This window comes from Corapipo altera, unplaced genomic scaffold, assembly GCF_003945725.1.
Source record: "Corapipo altera isolate COAL_440 unplaced genomic scaffold, ASM394572v1 113, whole genome shotgun sequence".
NCBI classification, from domain to species: domain Eukaryota; kingdom Metazoa; phylum Chordata; class Aves; order Passeriformes; family Pipridae; genus Corapipo; species Corapipo altera.
The window spans coordinates 1208254-1231729 of NW_020884895.1; the positions used below are offsets into that span (position 1 = coordinate 1208254).

The 23476-nt window shown below is 41.8% G+C and overlaps 2 long non-coding RNA genes across 2 annotated transcripts; one reads left to right on the top strand and one right to left on the bottom strand.

Moving 5' to 3' along the window:
- Positions 1 to 2910: 2910 nt before the first annotated feature.
- Positions 2911 to 22898, bottom strand: LOC113949324. The gene is made up of 4 exons (XR_003528417.1): positions 22863 to 22898; positions 14089 to 14175; positions 4471 to 4617; positions 2911 to 2963 (listed from the first exon to the last, which is right to left on the bottom strand). It is a non-coding gene; the product is annotated as an uncharacterized LOC113949324 (long non-coding RNA).
- Positions 18543 to 22970, top strand: LOC113949325. Its single transcript, XR_003528418.1, has 3 exons — positions 18543 to 18652; positions 20400 to 20526; positions 22873 to 22970. It is a non-coding gene; the product is annotated as an uncharacterized LOC113949325 (long non-coding RNA).
- The last annotated feature ends 506 nt before the right edge of the window (positions 22971 to 23476 follow it).

The window sequence follows — 23476 nt, forward strand, 5'->3', positions numbered from 1 at the left end:
AGACTTCTTTGTCACAGGGCATAATGTGGGAAGCAGAAAGGCAGAATTTCTCACTGTGCCATTGCAAATATGTTTTTTTGCTGCCCAGGAAAAAAAATCTCTCTTTAGAGAGGTAGGCAGAATAGTGGCCAAGGCCACAGGGCACCACACAGACTGACTGGTAGTCAAAACTGCAAGGTCAGGCTTTGTTAGAGGGAACATCAGGGGTAGGACCTGGCACCTACCAGAGAGGTGGTTCTTCTCTCCCCTCCTCTCCCTTGTCCATTTCACAAATGTTGGTGGATCCTTCTGCTAGACTATGAGTTCAAGCCTTTGAGAAATAGAGCCTGACTCTAACTGTTCATTCAAAACCTCCTGTCCTGTCCCCTGCCAATGGCTATGTGCTGATATGGGAACTGTAAACATGAAGAAATGGTTCTAAAATTAACATCCAGTCCCTAAGTTTTTCATAGGATCAAACGAAATCTCTCATACAAATTTTTCCACAAATTCTTGCTTTTCCTATCCAATCCGACAGTGAAACTGGAGAATGAAATTTAGGATCCGACAGCAGAATTTATATCTGAAGGATGTTATGTTTCTAGATCATGAACAACTCAGAATGAGAACCCTGATCTACAAATAAGCAGAGCCAGAGGACAGCCACGTTCAGATAGGTTAATAGGTTTGATTTCTGAAAGGATACCAGCAACAAGGCTGCTTTGAATGAATATCCTGTATGAACCAGAGTGCAACTGATGGGAAAAGCATCCAATCTCTACTGCAGATGATGGAATAAACCATAGCCCTGACTTTTGCTCCAAGAATGGTTTCCGCTGTTAAATGTTGAAGACTTATATGCAGTATGAACTTGTCCAACTTCTAACTACCAGTTCTTACTGTACTATTGCCCAAAGAACCTTCTGTTTCTGAATTTCTATTCCTTATATAGCATACTTGAAAACCAAACTTTTCTTGACTTGTTGTTTGGTAAACTAAGGAGATGGACTGCACTGTAAGGCATGTTTGCCAATCCTTCAGTCATTCTTGTGGCTCCTCTCTGAAAGACAGCCAGGTTTTCAACATCCTTCTTTAATTGTGGGTACCACAGCTGGATGGAGTGTTCCCAAAGCAGTTGCACCAATGCCAAACACAGCAGTAAAGTGATCCCTGGGTATATAGACAGGGAATATCAAGTAGGCGTTAGAAAGGATCCAAGGATTGTTTTAGACCCTTTGGCCACAGCACTAGAGTGAGAGATGACACTCAGCCAATTATGCATTCAAACCTTCAATCGTTTTCCAGATTCCTGTTTCTCAGCTCAGTCTATTCCATCTGGTACACAGATCTCAGATTTTTAATTTCCTTTACCTGTAACATCCTGAAGAGAAAAATTATTTGCTATTTCCATTCTATCAAGAGATCCAATGAATGAACTAGAACAGATCCAATATGCTGAAGTAGTCTTTCTGTCATCTGCTGACATCAGCAGTGTGGAGTTCACCCCTTCTCACAGTCACTGTCACACCATTAAGCAATTCAATGTAACAAATGGATGCCACTAGTAACTTAGCTATTTGATGTGTTTACACTTTAAATCTATTTACAAATGCCACTTTGAAATCTGTAGCTGAAACAGTTGGAATCCATCTGCTATTTCTTATTTGGTACTGTATCATTTAAGTTTAAGAAAGAATATATATGGGAATAAGTTAAAGACTTATAGGAACTTCTTACATCAGTATTAGTATAATAATCAGGCAGATAGATCTTTTTTTTAAATCTCACTGATGTTGACCAAAGTTAGTTTCCAAAAATCAATACTAGATGCCTCTTCATATGATACATTTCTTTAGTATGTCATTCCATATGTATTCCTTGTATATCCTTGAATTTCCTTGAATTAATATTAATGTTAATTATTAATGATCATAGCAATCTATTTAATATATTGATCTAAATTTAGATTTATTTAGCCTCTAGAACTTCCACTGTGTTTCTTATTAGAGACAAAAATAAAGATCTAGGGAGCTCTTCAGCTTTGTACTTCTAGGATTTGGAGTTAGAAAACCTCAGTGATTTGCATATGTAACTTTAGAACCTGATTGTTAACATACCCCCAAGTTCCAATGAAGTGAAAATTAGTCCACTATCCAGAGAAAACATTAATCTTCTGTTTATTCACAAGATACAAAGAAGACTCTTTTTGTGCCACTATTGTCAGTTCTATCACAACCAGTCAACCAATTGAACTCCTATGGGTTATCTAGTTTAAACTCTACTATTTTCTTTGTTTATCTGATTTTCCAAGTGACAATGTCCTAATCAGACCTTCTGTGGGGCACCACCATCGAACTCTAATTGGACATTTGTGGACAAAGGAGCAGAAGCAGTTTTCATGCTTATGAAAACAAGGAATCCAAGCTTCCTGAAAAGATCTGGTGCACAGTGCTTTCAGGTCACAAATTCTGCTGTGAGTATTCCCATATTTCCTTACTCTCTAAAAAGCTGTAGGTTACCTTCTGCCTCACTGACGGCAGACCTGCTCTGCACTGCTTTGAGTGCTGCCCCCGGAAAACATGGACTTCAGATCACCAGGAGCCAGCTGCTGAGGGAGATGCTGTTCCAGAATTGTTAAGTTTGTGATTCTACCAAAGGTCATTTTCTCCCCATCTGCAGGCGAGCGCGGCCTGGCTGGCTGCTGCATTAGAATAAGCAGATGCTATCAGCACCAGCAACAAATTATCTTCTGAGGCTTTTTGGTTTTGGGAGAATAGCAGGTTGTGGCAAGTCAATTTACACTGAGAAAGGAGAGGGAGTGAAAAGGAGGTTATATCAGCATTAGCAGGCAATCCAGTACAAGGGAAAAGGAACAGTAAATTGAAGCTGGACAACTAGTGTGAAAGAAGCCATTACCTGTGCATCCATATGACTCCCAGTGAGATACATAGAAAACCAGATGTTGGCATAGGGAGGTTTCACACCTGAAAAGGATTCATGTATTACGGTCAAGTGGTAAAAACCCAGAGAAAGCATGTGCATATGTATGTAAATGTTTTGGGAGATGTAACTTCACATGAAACAGTTCCTTGCACCAGGACTTGGGGCTGTGCTGCAGCAGGAGGTGTCAACCCACTGTTTGTTTGCTGTTTCCAGGAGAGCACCGTTCTATGGCTGAGATCCCAGTCCTAGAACCAGAGTGGTGGCATAACTGCTTCTCTGCAATAGTGGGAGAGCACACCTCCTTATATATTTTCAGATGTGCAAATGCTTTACCCTATGTATTATGCATTAGTACCTGCACATAAACCAGCAGAACTTGCTGAAAGACATGGAAGAACTTTATAACAAAACAAGGAATGGAGCTCCACGTTCCTAAAACCCAACTTGGGGTTCTAGTGAACAAGACTTGCTCTACCTCTGTGACCCAGGCTGGCCTCTGCTACTTTCAGACACAGAGCACACCCTTATTTGTGCACAGAACTTCAAGATAAGCCTTGAAGACTATGTAATATATTCAGGAAGGTACCCATTAAAGGCAAGTCCTACACCTCTGCTTTTAGCCATTGTATCTCTACATCCATTTCACACTGCCATGCAGAATCTGCAGTGCTTTTTTCCTAACATTTCCTTCAGTGTTTTAAGAACAATCCATATTTCTGATTGGGACTGGGGAGCAATGAAGCCATCTGCTGCAATGTTATTTGCAGAAGATACCGGACACCAATTTCCAAACCAGTCTGGCTTTATTACCACAGTGAAATACACTATTTCAGCATTCTTCTGTCAGAATGGAAAGACAAAGCTTCCATACATCTCTATGCAGGTGACTCTTCCTACCTCTGGACTCAACATATCCTGTGATCTACCTCCCTTCCCCTATGGGTTCGCAAAAATATTTATCCCAGCACCCTAGGGCATTAGACATGTTGTTTTCTACTGTCAAGCAAATATCTGCAGATATGGATGAGTTTTGATGTTTCACTCATATCAATCCAGAGATTCCGACACAATCTGGCACTAGTTTTCATTTGCCCAGCCCAAAAAGGAAACTAACCTTACCAGTCCTGAAAGACTTCTGTACAAATGTGAGTGGGTAAGCCACTCATACAACTCAAAGTTATAGAAGTTCTTTTAATTTTTCTATAAGATCACATTTATATTTTTAGACTAGAGGAATACACAAGATTTAGTCATCATTGATCTTTGAGGGCTACATTAGAGCTAGAGGCAAAAAAACTAAAAAACCCACCCACTTGCATAGCATCACAAATATTACTCTGTGTTCAATTAATCTTCTTTTTTTCTGACATGACTTTTGATCATTGTCATATGACTGTGAGGTTTAAAATGAAGCTGTCTCAGTTAGTATTTCTAAACACAAGAGTTTTTAGACATGAGGTAGTTCAGCAACTCAGATTCAAAACAGGACATCAGCCTTTAGGTACCTTTGTGTTTCCACTTGCTGTCAAGATCCATCAGTTCCCTTACCTGCAGAGTGCAATGAAACTTCTACTGCAATTCTTCCCCTAATGTTCACTAAAGGCCTCATAGGGGTCACAGACCACAGGTTTCACTGGAGCAGAACCAATCCTTCCTTCAAATGATTTGAGGGATTTCTCATGCCTTCTCCTTTCCCTATTAAAAAACCAATTCAGAAAAAAAAATATATTCAATAACACCACTGTAAGAGTTCTCAACAATTTCAAGTCAGTAGCCTTTCAAATTCTAGGGCATTTATGAATGTACAGTTGAAAGCAATCAGCACAAATCTAGATTATTCTTTGAAGAGTCCGTTTGATGTCTCTTTTTCAAACTGCTAGGTGAACCATAATACAAACAAAATCAGGCTGCTGAATCTCTGATTTAAGAGCATTCACCATTAGAAATTAAAGAATCCAGTCTCCTGACTCATTCACATGCCTTTGGACTGCTATCAAACCTGGGATGGGTGCAGCATCTCATCTTTCTAGCATAATGTTTACAACATTATGCTCTTCCTCTCTCAAACACTGCTGAGGTTCCTTGATTTTTCAATTCAGTTCAAAACAGGAGCAGTCCTTTTTCTTTCTCTTTTCTAATATCTGTTTATATTTTAGGGAAATCCAGGTGAAATGGCCCATGATTAGCTTTTCAGAGGCAGATATATAGATTATACTATAGGCAAATCACTACATTGCTCAACATTTTAAATCATGCTGAAAAAAAAATCTCAGCAGAGGAAGAAGTCCAAATATTCTTGCCAGAAAATTGGGCTAGCACATTTAAAGCACAAAAGTTTCCATAGCCAAGACATTCACATCTGGATGCTTTTAACTTTGTCAGCATAGCCAGACACCCACTTGTATCTGAGTGTTGTGCAATTCCAGGATGAAACTCAAACTCCTACCATGAATCCAGAAGAAGCAGCCTAACACTGCCATCACACCCTTTCTTGTAAATCTTTGGTCCTAGAGAACTTCTTCCAGCTCTAGGGTTTGGAATAACTTGTTTTCAGACCAAAGCTGGCTTCTCCAAACCAAGTCCTGTATCCTGGCTGAGTTAGCTGGAGTTAAATCAGCATAAAACTAAAATAGCACAATGGAAAGTCAGGCTTACTGTTAAATCATGCTTCTATTTTTATCTGGCAAAGCACTTAAGCATGTGATTGAGATCCACAGAACTTAAGCATATGCTTAAAGTTAGTCCTCTGTTTACATGCATTGTTAACTCAGGGCTTATAAATCAATTGATTTTGTGAATCTGGTTGAAATACTGTGATTTTTAAAAGGAAACACAATGCTGATCTCCAAATATGAAAACGGATCCTTAGGCTGAGAATGCAGAAACTTGCACATCAAGCAGGGAAAACTGAGTACTAGCAGTTGGGCCAAAAGCTCACACAAACCTAGAGAAAGGAAAAGGAATATTTCCAAGTGAACTGCTGCATGCCACAAAGCAGGAAACAAATTTTGGAGTTAAGTAAGTTCAACCTTAGTAGAAAAGTGACACAAACATGGTGGCACAGGTAAAGCCAAGCTTTATCTAGCCCAGCAGTTGACCTGCAACACTGCAAAAGCAGATACTTAACAGACACATGACACAGTCCATGCACAGAATGGTCACAGTCTTCCAGTTTCCAGCCATAGCAATTTAGGGACTTGAAGCAACTTCCAAGCCCACACAGGCCATTGTGTTTAGTAGCCTCTGATGAATGGATTCTACAAGATTTTGGCTGATCATATTTATATTTATTTCATTTTGCTGTTTCCAGTATCCATCATCATTTCCACAATAAAATATTAAAAAGTACTCCTTTGATTCAATGCTACTATGCACTCAGTTTCTTTAGCTCCCTTAGCTCTTGTGTTACAGGAAGGAGGAAATGATCAGTTCCCATTCACCTCTTCCATATCACTCATGATTTTATGAGCCTCTGTCAAATGCTTCCTCATTTTCTAGACTGAAAAGCAATGCTTTGTTTAGACTTCTCTGTTAAAAAAGTGATATTTCACACTTCTAGCTACTCTTATTGTTCTTTGCAATGCCTTTTCTACTTCTAACACATCTTTTTTGAAATTGAGTGAACAGTCCTGCATGCAGGAACACTACAGGAAGATCATTATCTCTCTCCTATACATACTGCAGTGGCATAAGCCTTTTGTTTTGTTGTCAATTATTCCAAAAAACTCCAAAAATTTGTCTTTGTAATTTATAGGACTTCTAGTACTTGTCTGATATTTCTGGAAAACGAGCAACGATGACCATTAAGCATTTTCCTGAACAGAAAAAACACAGAAAACAACTACCTAGAGGCATGAATGGTCAAGATTATTTTCCCCTGTAAGATTTATGTGTATTGACACTGACTTTTGTCTGCCACTCTACTGCCCAGTTTCTCAAGATCCTTCTGCAAAGGACCACAAAGCTTTATTTATCACTGTGACAGTGATTTTTTGGCATGACTGAATTCACTGCCCTCCCTACTAATTCTTTTTTCCAGGCAGGGCTGTTGAAGAACACAGTTGCCCTGCCCCAGAAACTCTACAAGGACTGCCCTCCCGCTCCTGCCCCCAAGGGATCACTATAAGAAACATAAAAATTTTCTAGTGTGAAAATTGGCTACTTACAGCTATCTTTTTTTTCATACCTTGGTGAGACCCTTCCAAAATTCATTCAAAACCCATTCAAAACCCCAAGCACACTATAATAAGTGTCACATGCTTTTCCAGATGCTTATTCATTCCTTTGAAGATCTCCAGGGTTTGCAATGCATGCCTTTAATTTACAGAGGTCGTGTTAACACACCCGTAGTATATCGTATTTTCGTGTGCTGCCACTAAATCTGTTGTAACTTCCTTTTAATTTTTCCTGGTAGAGAAGCCAGACTTCAGTCGCCTGCAGTTTTTTTTAATCCCTCCTGGAACTCTTCTTGAGATTAGTGTCAAATTAGTTACCTCCTCTGGGATCAGGGCTGACTGAACCCAAAAGTTTCATACCAGAGTAATTTAGAACATTTGAGTGAATATCATCCATTCTGGTGATTTGCTATTGTTCATTTCATTCATATCTGTTTTAAAAGCTCTTCTGTTAACAATTCAATTAGAGGCCATTCCTTGGGCTCAAACCTTGGAGGACTTCCCATTTGCTGTCCAGGCAGTGCCTCTGCTTGCTGACCTCGACTGCTCCTTTCACACCTTGGTCACTTGCTGAACTCACTATTTGTAAGCAGACTGCCAGCTCCTGTTGTATTTGGAGGAACTTTTGTTATTAGTTTCCATGTCTTTTATGAGTCATTCCTCAAAATATTTTGGTTTGTATTGTTATAGGTTTACATTTAACTTGTAAGAAATTATATTCCTCTCTGCTTTCTTTGCTTAGGCAGGTTTTCCACTTTTTAAAGGACACCTTTTTATTTCTAATAGACCCCCTTCCTCCACTCTTTAACACTAGTAACTTCTTCAGGGGGTTAGGTGAATTTTGGGAACTGATGAGATATGTTTTCTCCACTTTACAGGCGTGGTACTTACATTCTTAATTATTGCTCATTAATGCTTTTAAAATAAATTAAATTTCTTAAATATTAAAATGCTTTTGAAAGAAAAATACTGTCATGGTCTTTGGGTTTTTCCTAATGTTATTATTACTAGTGAAGTATTGAAATCGAAAATGCAGTGGTCACTACTGCCAAGCAATTCTTCAGTGCAACAGCTACAGTTTAAATGGCACTTAGTCAAAAGTGTCTTTTCCCTTTTATTGGTCTGTTTAAAAGTGTAAATTAAAATTTGCTCTTCATATCTTAAGTAGGATAAATCTTCTCCAGTCTATTTTCTTGCATACGCTCTTTCCATTGCCTCTGATCTTTCTTAAGGATTTCATGGATATTTTCACTGCCATGGTCAGATGTTTGAGAGGGTACGTTTGTGATAATGTTTTTCTTGATTTGGCATAGCAATGTTCAACCCATAGAGAGTGGGTGGTAAACGATGATACAGATAACTGATTTATCTTATTGGACTCTGATTTCCAACCGACTGTGAGTCACTCCTCCAACGGCAAAATCTATTCTTGTTATTTCCACATAATAATTATCCTGGTAGCACAGTATTGTACTGATTAGCTTCATTCAGTAGGATTTCTGTGAGGCCAGTACATTGAAATTCACCCATCCTCACTTTATATATATTTAATATTTATAGAAAACCACAGATACTTTTGGTCTCTGTTTAGCTGCCCATCTGCATGTGCCTGGTTTAACTGTGGGTTTGCTTAGACTGTTGCATTATCTGAACATTATTGATGGCTGTTCTATCCTGCCATGAAGGCACAGAGGGAAACCTATCACCAGGATGAGTGTATTCTTCTCCAGGACCTCATCTCAAATAATTTTAAAAACTCTCCCAGTACTTGTTTTCGTTCCCAGTGCCATCAGCCTGGCTGCCCCTGTTTTGGAAGAGACTATCCCTCCCATCCATTCCTGAGCATCTCTCCTGTCTTCTTCCCACACCACTTCCTTAGACACACATTGTGTCTCTCATTGTCTGGGGCAAGTATTTCTTGAATGCTACCGTGGAGTTCCTGGGTTTTACCATCCCTCCTATCAAAATGTTATGTTTTGCCTCCTGGACCTCTCCTTTGTATTTCCTTGGTGCTCACAACAATGACCAGCTATGACACACGAGGAAGGTCACCAGCTCCTCTCTAGTATCCTCTCAGAGGCTGCTCAGATACCACAAGATACAAAGCCCCCAGAGCATAGAAAAATCACTACATGCTCCCTCCTGGCCTTGTATTCCCAGTTATTAGTCCCATGCAGCTCCACAGCCTGGCTCTTCCTACCCAGTGGGACTGTGGTTCTTCCAGCATGTGTCTTGCTTAAGCGGATACACAAAGTTGCCTTCTGGCGAGAGAGAGGGGTCACATGGACAGTATCTTCTGCACACATTTACTCATTCAGTCTGAAACCCAATTTTATGATTTGTCTTATTGTCTTCTAATTCAAGCACCAACAACAAGACAAGCCAATTCTTCCAACCAAATATCTTCTAAAAGTCCAGTGTACATTCATCACCCAGAAAACAGAAAGTTTCTTTTATTGCACACCTAAAACCAGCAAAAAAACAGGTGAACATGTGTTTTCCAGAGAGAAACTTTGTTGCTTATACTTCCTATCACCACAGCCCTCACTTTCCTGTGCTTAGGGAAATTTTCATCTGTTTAGAAGCCAGCCTTCTGGGGAACACAATTGTGGGTTTCGCATTTTTATTTTTATTATTTTCTAAAGACTGACCCTGTGTTTAATTTGCAGAGAGCACATGGTACAGAACAGATCAAGGTGTTTGGCACAGAGACAGAAGGTACCTTCAACCCTCAGTCAATTAAACACAAAATGTAAAACCTGGCAAGTCTTGCATTTAATCCTCTTTGCACCCCTTAACACCCTGCCAAAGATCAGAAATACTTCACTTCTTAAAAAGAATAAAAGATTTCAGAACACATCATCAACTCCTCCCTTCAGTCCTCAATACTGACAGTGTTATCTCTGCACACAAAGCTTCTCCCCCTTTCTCCAGCTTGGCAACAAAACTCAAGCTCAATGAATATTTTATATGTGTGTGGTTAATGGAGCATTCTGGCTCCAGTCCATTAGGAACCTTACACAACGGTGTATTAACTGCTTCTCAATGTAACATTTTGAGTCTGTCCAAAAGGGATGTGTGTTTGCCAGTTGAGCCAACACACTATTATTGTCCTGTCAGCCTAGTTCCTGTCTTCGGTTGAAGAGCAGGGTCCCCTGCCACAGCAATTTGCCACCATTGTGCTCCCAGCAGCAACCCAAGAAGATTAGCCCAGATCTAAAGTCGATTTTCCTCTCTATATTTTGAGGTTCGTATCTCATGCAGGATGGGGAATGCCTGCAGTCTTTGCCCTCAAAGATGTACACAGGGATAAGCAATGACATCACAGATTAACATAAGGGCAAATATAAAGCAGTTGAGATCTTTAGTTTTGATGGAAACCAGGCCCCCATATTCTTTCATCAGCTCTGAAATTGGTAGCCTTAAAATTCACCTGATTGGCTGAAAAATTGATAGCAGAATGACAACATTTGACAAAGTATTTATGACCTTCTCACTTTAAAAACCTCCTCTGTTCCTCTGGGCCATCACAGGCAGAACACCATCTCCATCAAAATCAGCACAGACATCTCAGCAGTTAGATGGGCACAGGTCACTCCCCTTAAAACAAGGGACAGTATAATTCTATCCTGCACATAAACAATACCCCTGGTAAATGGTCAAAATAAGACAGCTGCTGGATTTCTCAGATGAAGATCCCTGTGAGAGTTAGGGGTCCAGATCTGAAGGCTCATCTATGCCTCCCTGACAGTTTGTGGAGTGCACAGGAGCTTCCAAAGTATGAATCATCCCAAACTAAGGCAGATGTCTAGGATGGGTAAGGTGAATGGCATGGGCTGTTTATCACTCCTCACTGAGCAAAGAGAGTGTCTAGATGACAATCTTAAACTTTATGTCTAAGCTTTAGATAACCAAAATCAGGTGAGATGATTCCCAGCCCCAAGGTTTGCAGACTCATTACCAGGCAAGCCGCAGACCCTGACAGACTTGGGGCAGAAAATAACAAGATAAAGAAAAGTGCTGATGTGGAAGGACTGATCTCATTCCTTCCCTGCCTGAAAGCAGAAAGAGCTGATGTTTCCAAAGGCAAAGCCCATCCTTTGCTCTCATATCATTGTTGAAATACAGTGGAAGAAAGGGAACACTGTTGCTGGATTTCACAGGACTCTGTAGTGCTTTTTACAACACCTACACGAGGTAGTTACCACCCATGAGGGTCTTGGGAATTACAGGCCAGTAAACAAGGCCTAGAGGAGCCAGAGAGAGACTGTTGGCCAAAAAATAGATGAGGTGAAGGCTTTTGATAGGTAGGGATCACCTCTAGACAAATAGTTCCTCCTTACCCAGTAGTTCCTGCACACCCATGACTTATCCAAAAGAGGTAGCAATGGAAAGGTCTGGAGTTGAAGGATGTGAGAAGGGGTTTCAAAGACACATAATGAAGGGAAGATCCATGCACATTTTGAAGGCATTTCGTATTGCAAAGATTTGGAAGAAAAAGCAATAGTTTCTCCAAGGGCACTGACAAGATCACTATGTCTCATATCACATTTAAGAAAGGACAGGCACTGCACAAATGTAATCAAAAGCCATAAATCTGACTGACCAGAAGCTCAGCTGCTCTGAATACAGCTCTGAAGTCAGGTTGTTTCTCTCTCCCGAGGCACAGGCAGCAAATCAGTCATTCTACCAGCAGATAATTCAGTTTTCAGCCCTCCCTCATCTCCCTCCCAGACCCCTCAGCATTCCCCCCCACACCCCTTAGCACTATCATCAATGGAAAGTTTTGAGAATTAGCTGAAAACAACCAAAGCGCCTAATTGACTGAAGAAGGGAAATGGCAACTTCCATCATCTCAAAAAGCTGCACCTCTCTCCTACTCATCTCAAAGCTGAATAAAGGAATTAAAAACACAGCCTGAGGCAGCCAGCAGAGATTTACAAGAAGCAGACATCAGTTCTAACTCTAAAGGTTGGGCGTGTGTGTGAGCCAAGAGGAGCAAACAGAGAAAGAGAGCAAAAACATACAGTCTTGATTTAAAGAGGAGGAAGGAGAAAGAAAAAAAAAATGAAAAAAATAATCAGCAAACTAAACCCTTCCTAATAAAACAAAGATCATCCTGGCAACACGAAATGCTACCCTACCTTGTTTATTTATCGACACAAAGAAAGAAGCAAGTTGGCACCTCAGAGGGTATTAAATGCTGGTTTTTTGCTGACTGAATGACCTCAGCTGAAATATTTTCCATGACAAGAACCCAGAAGATGCTGGCACAGTGTCAGACAATAAGATTTTCAGAGTGTATTTACATTCTATCCATGGCCCCAGGCTGTTCCAAACCCATAGGCAGGTGTTGCCTTTATCTGTTCTTTGCTCACCTGGCTCCCTAGCAAAATGTTCTGAGACCTGTGGCTCAGCTGCCTTAACTGTTTGCTGCCTGGTGCTTAGAAAGCTTCAGAGACATCTGGAATCCTGGCAAATAGAGATGGAGACTCCATTTGCCCCTCAAAGCTGATCAGTGAGTGGTGTGTGAGGAGTTTTTGCCAACAAGCAGAAGGAAAACAGTGGTGATGCAATGGTAGAAGACAGCTAAAACCCAGACAAATTCATGCTGAGAAAAAAGATACTTTTTAAAAGAGAATGGGAAAAGGTGGTTCTTTCAAGGATGCACTGCATTTTCCATCACTTGGTATCTTAAAGCTAGATATGAATAGCTCTCTGAGAAGCAACACTCAAGATCCTGCAGAAGACCAGAGGAGAGGGTCACAATTATAGCTCCTAGCCTTGAAACCTGTGCAGGACAATATTCCATTGTCAAGCACAGGATGCTCACCAACCCACATCCCTACAGTAGTGGATAAAAGGGAGGGATCCAGGCTAAGCCACAAAGAACCACAGGATTCTGCCTTTCATCTCCATGGCACAAATTCACTACATCACAGGTTTCCAGCTTCCAGCTACATGTTCTCCCATAGACTAGCTCCTGACCTGGTCTTCAGAAAAACGATCTGTTCCATCCCTGCGGTGGAAATGGCCTCCTCTTTGCTCACTTTAATTTGGCTTCTAGTGCACAACTTCTCTCTCTTGAGTAATAAGCCTCCAGGAGATGCTGTGAGAGGATACGCCCTTCATGCCACCCAACCAGGAAGAATGATAATTGCACTTTTAACAGCACTGTGTACAAGGCAGCCACCAAAGCAGAGGAAGCAAGAATTAAAGCAGGATAAAAAGGAGGGGCTTTACCATCTACCTAATAAGGTATTATTCATACTTTTGGAAAGCTTCCTTTCAAAGAGATAAAAACAGACATAATAGGCAGCCATAAGCAACTGCCTCTAGAAAAAGAAAGGCCTGCCTACCATCTCACAGCTCTATTGTCATGCTGGACTCACCTTTTACCTTCCCAACCTTCAGGTTCTCCTTCCTTTCCTATCTTCTTGCTGTGTGTCCTTATTTAACCTGTTTTGTATCCAAGTCAGCTCCCCCTTACCCATGTGTATGGCTCAGGTCTAGTCCACTCACACACACACCTTCACTCCAGTTCCCTCCAGTCCCACCACCTTCACCCAACCAAGGAAAATTTCTTTTTTCCTTTCTTCTTCCCTTTCTCTCACTCCTGTCTTCCCTGCAAAGTTCTTCAACTCAAATTCACTCCAGGCCTACTGTGTGCAAAGCATTTCCCCTTTCACATCCTTTCCCCAGCCCACACCCATCAGCTCACTCATGCCACCCCACATCAGATAAGATGCAGTCATCTGCTAACTGTGCTTATAACTCTATTTACATATTTGTCTGGCCTCACTTTTCACCCAGGAAACAAAAATGTGACCTTACCCTCCAACAAATTTATCATAATAAACTTCCACTCATGAGCCCAAAACAATGCGGAGTTTTAAACATCTTCACAAAGTAAATTAACCACTGCTCACTTGCATAATGTGTCACTGTCCTTTTCAATCCCGTCCAACTGGTTATCATAATGCGTAAGTACCTTGCAGCCTTTGCCATCTCTGAAGCTGTTCTGTGCATGCCGTGCAGGATTTGCCATGCTGGGAAGTGCACGTCCAGGAAGCCCTCCCTGCCAGGCAGAAAAACAAACAAACAAAAAATACACCCAGATTATACTTCATAAGGATTTTAGGTTCACAGCAAATGGAATCCTAGTGGAAATTTCCAAGGATTCCAATAAAGTTATACAATTCGGTCCCATCACATTTGGCATCCAGCAAGCTAAGGACCTGTGAAAGCTCTGTAGGCATCTTCAGGTACTGAAATGCCTTTGGAAACAAGGCATGGAAACTGCAAAAGAGGCATTAAATGTTTAATCAGGTGTATGGGCAGCTCTTTGGTCCCGATCCTTGGATAAGATCAGATGAACACATACACTAAGACCCCCACATGTAGATGCGCAGAGAGCAACTTTTCAAAGCTGTCCCTTCCCTGGCTCTGGACTCCCAGCCATCATTACAGACTGGTTTAAAAAAAAAACATGAAAAGATCCCACAAACAACCCCCCCCAACAACCAATCAATCTGTAGTCCTCCTGGGATGAAATAAATAAGCTATGAAGAGCTCTCAGCTGTAACAGTGAGGATAGAAATGGAGGAAAACACAAGACTAAGCAGGTACTGCACATGGTATCTGCAATCTTCCATTCCCAGCAGGAGCTCTGAGTAATGCCTGCATTCAGTGTTGCTGCTACTGTCCAACCCAAGGACATCTTTTATACAATGCCTCACTGATAATCCTGTAAGGATTTTCAGCTCTGTCTTGTACAGCATTTTAATTGCTCACACTGTTTCAGGAGCTCAATCATTTACAGAAGGTATTTTCATCCCACTAATTGTAGGTTTCCCAGAGGACTCAGTACTGTATTTCATGTCCTCAGTGCTATTAAATGCTCTAGGAAAGCATCCAGACTTCCAGAAGTCATTTTTTTTTGTGTGTGTATACAGTTTTGGAGAGGAAGAGGGCAAATCGGGGAAAGGAAAATTTTTAGGCATTAAACACTTTCATGAAAAAGGAGTCAAAAAGACAATATTTTAGATAATGTCACAATAGCCTCATCGAAGTTAGGTCTGGAACCTACAATTTCTAATACTAATAGCACACAGGTATACCCCTGCACTGGGAGAAGTAATTTCTTTAGTTAGTAGCTAAAGGTTATATCTATATCTCTAGTGGCATCCACCCTAGGGAATGATTTCCAGCCTCCCAGAACAGGTAGTACAGACACCGCCCAGGGCTACCTTGGCTCTAGAGCAGAGTGACCATGCCCACAATGTGTGGCACCTGGCCTTGTGGCCATAAGACATAATACTTACTTCTGTGTGTGCTTGAGGTCACTATGCCTAAAATAATTTGAGTTGTGTGGCAGCCCAGGAAAGCAATGATTTTACTTCCTGACACTCAGGGCTGTGCTGCATGTCCTGCAGAAGGAGGGGGTGGTGGCAGGGTACAGCCAAAGAGCACAAGGTCTGGGATGGCTTGGATGGACTGGAAGGGGCAGATGGAAGCCAAATGTCACAGTGCTGTGCTGCCTTCTGGGAGCAGTCCTGCAGGTCTCCTTTTGGTGGGGTCTAGCTGGTTCACCTCAACACCAGACATGGAAATGGGCTTGGAGGCTGAGATATCTGGCAGTGTAGGTACATTTACTGCAAGCTGTCACCCCTCCTGAGCAGGCAAACCATTAGAGAATCAGAGACCCACAGTCTCCAAATGCAACAACTCAAGCTGTGTATGTTGAAGGAAGGAGAGAATGGAGGTTTCCAAGTGTATCTCTATAACATATCTGAAAAGTAATTGTATGGTACTGCATTCCCTGGAGTGCTGGTAACGTCATACCTTCCCTCAGTGCCAAGGAAATTTAGACACAGCCCAAGGAGAAAACTGCAATTCTAGTGGAAAAAGGGCTGACATCTGCCAAGTCCCTGAAGCTCACCACACTGGGAGGGTATGGAGATAGCAGGTGGGAGATCTACAGCCTAAAGGAGAGCCTCTGTTGCCAGCCCCTTCCTATTGGGTACCAAGTGCTCTAAAGTCAAGACAATGTTCAGCCTTGTTTTCCATGATCCTGTAATGGTGGAAAAGGCTCACAAGTGCTGTTCCACAGATGAAGGCACCTGTACATGAGATAGGCAGTGGTAACCCTTGGTATACATGCTCTTAGTTATGTGAAAGGCAGTTTGGCACCTTGGCTCATAATGGGGGCTGTGAACTGATCAGCAATAAATTATTACATTGCTGTACCTCAACTGTGACCTTGAGTCTTCAGGAAAAATAGTCTTCATAATTGAGATCTTTGGACTGTTGTGGTATGCAGATCCCAGAAGGCAAGTCTGGTTTACTCTGGCTCTTAGCAAACGAGAATCTGCGTCACAAAACCCATTATCACAGTTGGCATTAGCCAGCAATCATCTTACCAATTATCTCTGCAAAAATACCCCGTTGAGATGGCTCAGGTAAGCCAGAAGACCCCTTTACCTTAAATAGCGACCTGTGGGTCCTGTCCTGACAGCAATTTTATCCTGAGAGAATTCACTTTCACTACCCACAGCCCTGCACCCTGGCACTCTCACCTGGCATATCTGACTGGGGTGGACCAAGGAGTATTCCAAAAATGGAACTTTTACATCCCCCGCAGGGGTACAAAGCACAGTGCAAACGGCATGACTCAGATGCTGCCTGGAACATGTAATGAGGATATTAAACTAGATCATCATTTTATAGGTTACTTTATTTTTAATTGAAAAAAAAAAAAAAAAGAAAACACACAAGCCAACCAACCTACATATTTGGCCTTCAGATAAATTTTTTGTTTTACGTGACAGCTTTTTCCTCTACTTAAAAATTTGCATAAATACTGTCAAGACAGGACACGCATGGTAAAGAATATGCAAAAGCCCAAGCTAAGCCCAGCTGCCTGCCTCTCCCACTGTGCTCTGCCAGGACAGCAGACATCAGTGGGGCTAGTACAGAGAGCAATCCCCCCTTCTGCATGTCACTAGGCCAGGGACTTGGTCCTGCTGGCACACAGCCTTCCCTTCAGTGAGCCCTTCAGTGACAGATCCCAAACAGAGAGCCTGGTTTCATTTCACTCAGCCCTTTCCCTGCATAGTCACTGTGATAGTGGAGGGGGGAGTTGCTTATTTTCCTGTGGAAACTGAGAACAAGAAGCTTCAATGTGACCTCCCCTGCAAAGAGGGGAGAGCAGGGGCAACACAGCCAGGAAAGGCAAGGATGCTGGAAGGAAGGTGTCAACATGAGGTTGTGTTTACCCACACAAGGGCACCCTGCATGATTTCACACAGATTTAATTCAGCTCGTGCAAACTCCTGTGCAGATACTTACTTGTGGTTCAGGGAGGTTTATCTCTGCTAACAGGATTAGGAAAGGTTTAAGCTAAACCAAAAGAGAAGAATGCACACAAGTGCACTCACAGCTTTGAAAACAAACAAATACTGAACAAATCTGCCTTTAGACATGGCCAAAGCAACCAGAGCTCCATTCCCAGCAGCCCTTCACACAGACAGCATGTTGTCTAATGACATCCTCTTTGCTGCTTTTCCGGCTGCACTCCTACCTTACCACCCACTCAGTACAGAAAATTGCTGCACTTTACACCTATATGCTGGTTAATAACTTACATCACTCCAGAATTTGGCCCAAGTAGCCACACTGGTTTACGAAGAGGTGTGCAAAACAGCTAAGCAAATTTTTTTTGTCCCTTTAAGAGGGCAGTGGGCAGCAGAGTGTGCCTGTGCTGTAAGAGCTTGGCATTGTGCTGCAGTAGAAAGAACCAAAGGCAAAAGAGAGGGAAGCTCCAGCTGCTACCCCACATTCAGCACAGGGAAGCCATTGCTCAAACCAGGTACCACCAAGGCTTCCAAAAATCCCTACTGGTGGGAAAGCACCTATTTAAACAGTCCTTTTATACTGATAACACTTGCACAGGTTAATTGAAAGGGCATTTGCTGCCTGTCTGAGTAATACTGCTGCCATCTGTACTGAGCTCTGCAGCGATTCAGCTGGAGGTACAGTGTAACCCAGCAGGGAAAGCAAAGTTTACTGCATCCTCCTGGAAGGGCAGGGTGGATCTCCATCTGCAGGGTGTGGTTGCTTTGAGGTGGAATTTGGTTGGGACTTTGGTTTAATAGCAGGAGTCCCGTGATGCTCATTCTGGAAAGGTGAGGATGTTGGGTTTACATTTTTTCCAAAAGGTTAGAAGTTGTGGTGAGCATAATCATCCTGGCATGTCAGCCTGTGCTACCTAGGGGGAAGAGCACCACCTTCTGAATTACCAAGTCAAATTGACTGTAGCAATCAACTTCTCCTCCTAAGTCCCCTTCCAAAAACAAACAGGCCCAACCCTGCTTAATTTATGAGATCATAGCCCAAGGCAGTGGAGCTCTCTGGGACATCACTGCCTCACCCATCATCTACAAACATCAGTTGGGCAGGGATGGTATAGATCTCTCCCAGATTTTACATACACAGAGATCTCTGACCAATGACATTATCCCACTAGAAAGTGCCTGCAGCAGCTCTCCAAGGTGGTAGGTAACCAGCAGAGTCATGGAAATAAGGACAAAACAGTAGAGTTGTCAGGAAAATGTACTGTGCAGATCTCTAACCTCTCCTGGCTGGCTCAGAGTGAAAACCTCTTGCCCAAACTGGTGCTTGTCATTCAAAGACACCTTTCATGAACCTTGCCACAACCAAGGCTTTGCTGCTCAGCTCTACTCCAAGCAGCATATTCATCTCCTCCTCATCACTTCAGAACCCATTTACATTGTTAAAAGAAATTGGTTTTCCCTTGATATCTTCAAATCAAAGTTGCCTGAGCTAGAGATCTTTCTTTCATTAAGGCATGTTACTATCCTTAATGAGTTTCTCAAATGCATAATCTATACCTTACACTTCATAAATCACAAACTCTTATTGTCCTACAATTCAGGCCTGGTTGAACACTGAAGCAAAACGTTCTCATTGAGTTTATCTTGAATCCGGCCTTTTCACAGCATTGGTTCTCTGACATCAATGCAGAAACCTTCACCACTGCTTACAGAATTAACGTTATTGACACACACCTTACACGTGACAAAACAGAGGTCTGACAATCTTCAGAGGTTCATGAAAGGTCAGACTGTGACTCTGCCTCTGATCTCATAGCAGAAGGTCTGAACTCTGGACCCAAGACAGCTCTATAACCACTACCTACCAATTTCACTATCTACCTATTTGTTGTTTTGCAGCACAAAGAACCATGAAACACAGAAAGACTAGGTGAAAAATAACTATTAATCTTCTCCTAGACAGGGCAGAAGTGCTGTAGTTGGTACATCTGATAACCATTTCATAAGTCGCGTCATCTTGGGTGTTCTTGACAGCCTCGTTCTCAGAAATTAGTTCCATTCAATAGTTTCACAAAGAAAATCAAATTAATTAATTGACAATATGTATACTACTCTTGCAGGCAAAAAAGCTGAGAAAAGCTGACATTATATAGAACAGAAGATCAGAATTCAAAATGATCTTGATAATCTGCAAAAATTGGGGAAGGGGGAAGTTTAATTTAGTAAAAATCAGTACAACATACTGTGATTGCAAAGCATCCTTCCTCCCTCCTCAATACAGGTAGGGTCTCGACTGGTGGATTGCCTCTAGCCTCAGACTCACCCTTCAAGAAAGATGTGGACAGATTGCAGAGTCCATGGAAAAGCAGAAGGTTGGGACACATGATCTCCAGCAACCACATGAACTGGGATGTTTAGGCAAGGGAAGAGCTAGTTAAAATGGAGCAAGAAGAACATCTTCAACTGTGTAAAAGGCCATGCAAAAAATGCATTGACATTAGGGCTTCCAATCAGTCCTCCTTCAGCGGCTGTATGATAAAGTTACTTTTGATTCCTGGATCCATCTCTGTAACAATTGCATGATTTACGGTTAAGAAAGAAGTTTGAAATATAGTTTAAGGGTAATCTACAGGTTAAAAAAGTTGAAGTTAAAAAAAACCTGAAAAAAGTTTGTCTTATGTCATGATTTGACTCGTGCTGGATGAGAAGATCCAGAATTTTTGATCACAATTTGGCAAAGCTCACTTGCTTCCCTAAAGGGTTTTTGAATGGAACCAGCATTGTATCAACCATGTTACCTCCTCCCATTGTCTGTTTTCACTGACGTGGGTATCTTGAGCCTGGTGCAGCTTTCCAAAGCACTCAGGATGCACAGGGACATGGAGTCCCGCTCTATTATATTGCAACTTAGCACCAAACTCTTCTTTATCTTCTTATCTTTCCACAGAACTTTCTAAAACTCAATCTGATGTGCTCTGCACTGACTTACGTAGGTCTTGCAGTGTTCCTCACTTCTCAGATTTCATTCTCTGTGCCCTGCAAGCATCAACATCCAGACTAAGTTTTCCCTCCAGGTATGAGCTCGGCTTTCTCTCAGAGTAGTCTCATTTTCCTACCTAGATGCACACTTGCATTTCCTTAATCAAGAGCATGAACTTCCATTAAATAGGAGAGTCTGAATGACAACTATTAGAATAATTTTTTTAACCTATCTCATTCAGTAGGCGCCTTACTTCCCTGCAGACTGGGCACCGCCTCCAGCCTACTCAGAAAGCTGTGCCCTTACTGACACCAGCATCTCATTTTTATCCTCATTTTCAGCTCCTTGTAGACAACAGAAAAAATAGCAACTTGTGCGGATCACATCTAAAACCACGTGCATAAGTTCAAAGATAATTAGGCTTTTAGTTGCTAAATGCTGTGCAAAGCACACATTTAACAGCTAAAACTGATTTTAATCTTTGCTTAATTCTTTTGCCAGAGAGTCCCATTCATAGTGAGGCAGCTGTCTAAATATCTTGGCCCCTTGGGGTGAGGAGACAGCGGAGCCTCTTGCAATTCTCGTGGGTGACCCCAGTTGGCTTCTTACACTGAGAGCTGCTTCCAAATCAGTTGGGTCAGAGGATGCCTGTGTGGCTAGACCTCCAAAGAGATGATTTATCTGTGAAGTGCAAAAATTCTCTCTTTCCTCAGTTCGGGTAGTCAGTCTTGAAGTTGTAACAGAAATTTGGGTAGTGAGAGTGGCCGGATTAATAACAAGTAATGGCCATATTAGTGAGGAAGTACATGGATTTACACCCCATTGCCTTCAGGTTGGCCAGGCATGAAACCACCAGTCACTGCATCCTTTGCCCCATGTAACAGTGTCCCCCTTGAGTCAAAAAGGCCCTGAACAGCCAGAGGGCAACTGCAAACAGTGGGACGGTCACAGAACTCTTGTACCCAAAATGCAAGACTGATATGTTTTCTTTCATAACACCTATGAGTGCCTGCTTGTAATTATACTCCTCAAAAAAAAGTAAATAGAATATATTTTTTAATCATCTCAAATTTTCTTCTGCAGAATATGAGTAGACATAAGTGCTTTCTACAGCTAGGCAGTGTACACACATCCACACAAAGGGATGACACAAGGATCCAACAACAAAAAGTTAATGAATCTGCTCTCTGCAACAGGCAGTACCCTATACTAAGGTTTATTTACCTCAGTGTCTTAATATTTTCCAGTATTTAGGGAACCAAGACAGTGCTGTGTAATCAGGTGATTACCCCTTCAAATGGGATATGTAATGTACTGCGATGGGAAGGAGCTGAACAAAGGAATGTGCCTATGTGTGCAGTGTGATGAGAAAATATGATTTGCTCCTTTTAAAAAAAAGCTGGTGCACTCCTCAGTGGTAGACCAAGGCTGATTATATTTTTAGTGTTAAAATGCCTTTTTTTAAATTATTTTTCTATTTTTGCTTGACCAGTTTCTCTGTTATTGGTCCTCAAGTTCTAAAATATAGGGAGTGGCATAAAAATTGCATTATTTTCAATACGTTCCTGACACCTAATCAGGCAAGGCTCTCCATTACAATCACTTTCCTCCGTCAGACCCTTGGAGACCAAGGTCTTGTGTGAGGAACAGAGATGAGAACTGTGAAGCACATCTGGGAGAGAAGACAGATTGCAAGAGACATTTGGAAAGCTAACAGTCACCACAAGAGAAGATTTTTCCTTCAGGCATATGGTCAGCCAGTCTAAATTGCCAGTCAGTCCCTCTGTCAAATATTTCCCAGTGGGTGGCTCTCAGTGGCCCCCTGCTCAGCACCATACTCCAGTCCCAGGTCTCCTCAGAGACACGGTGCCAACTGGGAAAACTAAGGGCTTAGGAGAAGTTCAAATGCCCTAGAAATGGCAGGGAGTATTATTTAGCTATCATTTACCTAGGCTATACAGTTAGCTGATAGACTGCACAGTATGTTGAAGTGGGAAAGCTCTAGGCAGAGGAGCATTACAGTTAGCCATGAAAATTATCATGAAGAAATAGCTTTTTTTATTTTCTACCAGGTTCCCTATAAGCCCAGTATATCCAGGTCTAAAAGAGTGTTAATTCACACAAGAATGATAAAATATTGATTTTGAATAAACAGCCAACTAGACTCAGAAATCACATCTAAGAAATTATAGAAAGACTTGTCTAGAAACTGGGATACAAAAAATAACAACAAATCCATTTGGGATCCTTCAGGCTTGCCTGCAAGCCTTACAGTCACCTTCATAAGAGTTCACACCCACACTACGATTATACAAGCCCTCTTCTATTGCAAAATCAAACAAAACCCACAGTCTATCACAAGACAGGTAATAAAAACATGAGAGTGTCAGCTATGCTCCCCAAATTGTAACTATTCCCAATTTGATATACCTTTTCCCAGCTTGATCATCCAGGAAATTCTACCCTTTCCTTCTGGAGTGAGGTTGATGGTTGCTGAAGGCCTCCTACAGCTCACCAATAGGCTCAGCATTTGCAGGATACAGCTTCAGATCAATGTTCTCAGTTGGATGGATAAAAATACAAATAAATCAAACCACAACCAAAAAAAGCCTCTGGCAACCCAGAAGAAAGCTTATAGTCATTATATTCATCTGCAGGATGTGAACTTTCCATGTCCTTACTGATTTCTCTTATTAAGCAATCATCAAGCACTGATAGGAACTTTTTGCAGGAAATGGGAGTACAATGTGTTTGTAAGAAAAACACCAATAGAGCAGGCAGCCAGTATAAGCCACTTGACATTTCAGGAAATTAAGTTACATTGTGGTCCCAGCTTATAAGTTCAGCAAGACCCATGAGAGAACTCTTTGGAGACCCGCTGTGCTTTTCTTTCAATAGTGATGGGCACACTGGCTCATTGAGGGCAGTAGCCGCGTGTGCTCTGTCACAGCCGTCCTGCTGCCCTTCCTCTCTCCCGGTAGCTCCTACTCTGCTCAGAGTCTGCATGCCCCAGCCAGCTTTGTCCTTTAGATGCTGAGCATGCT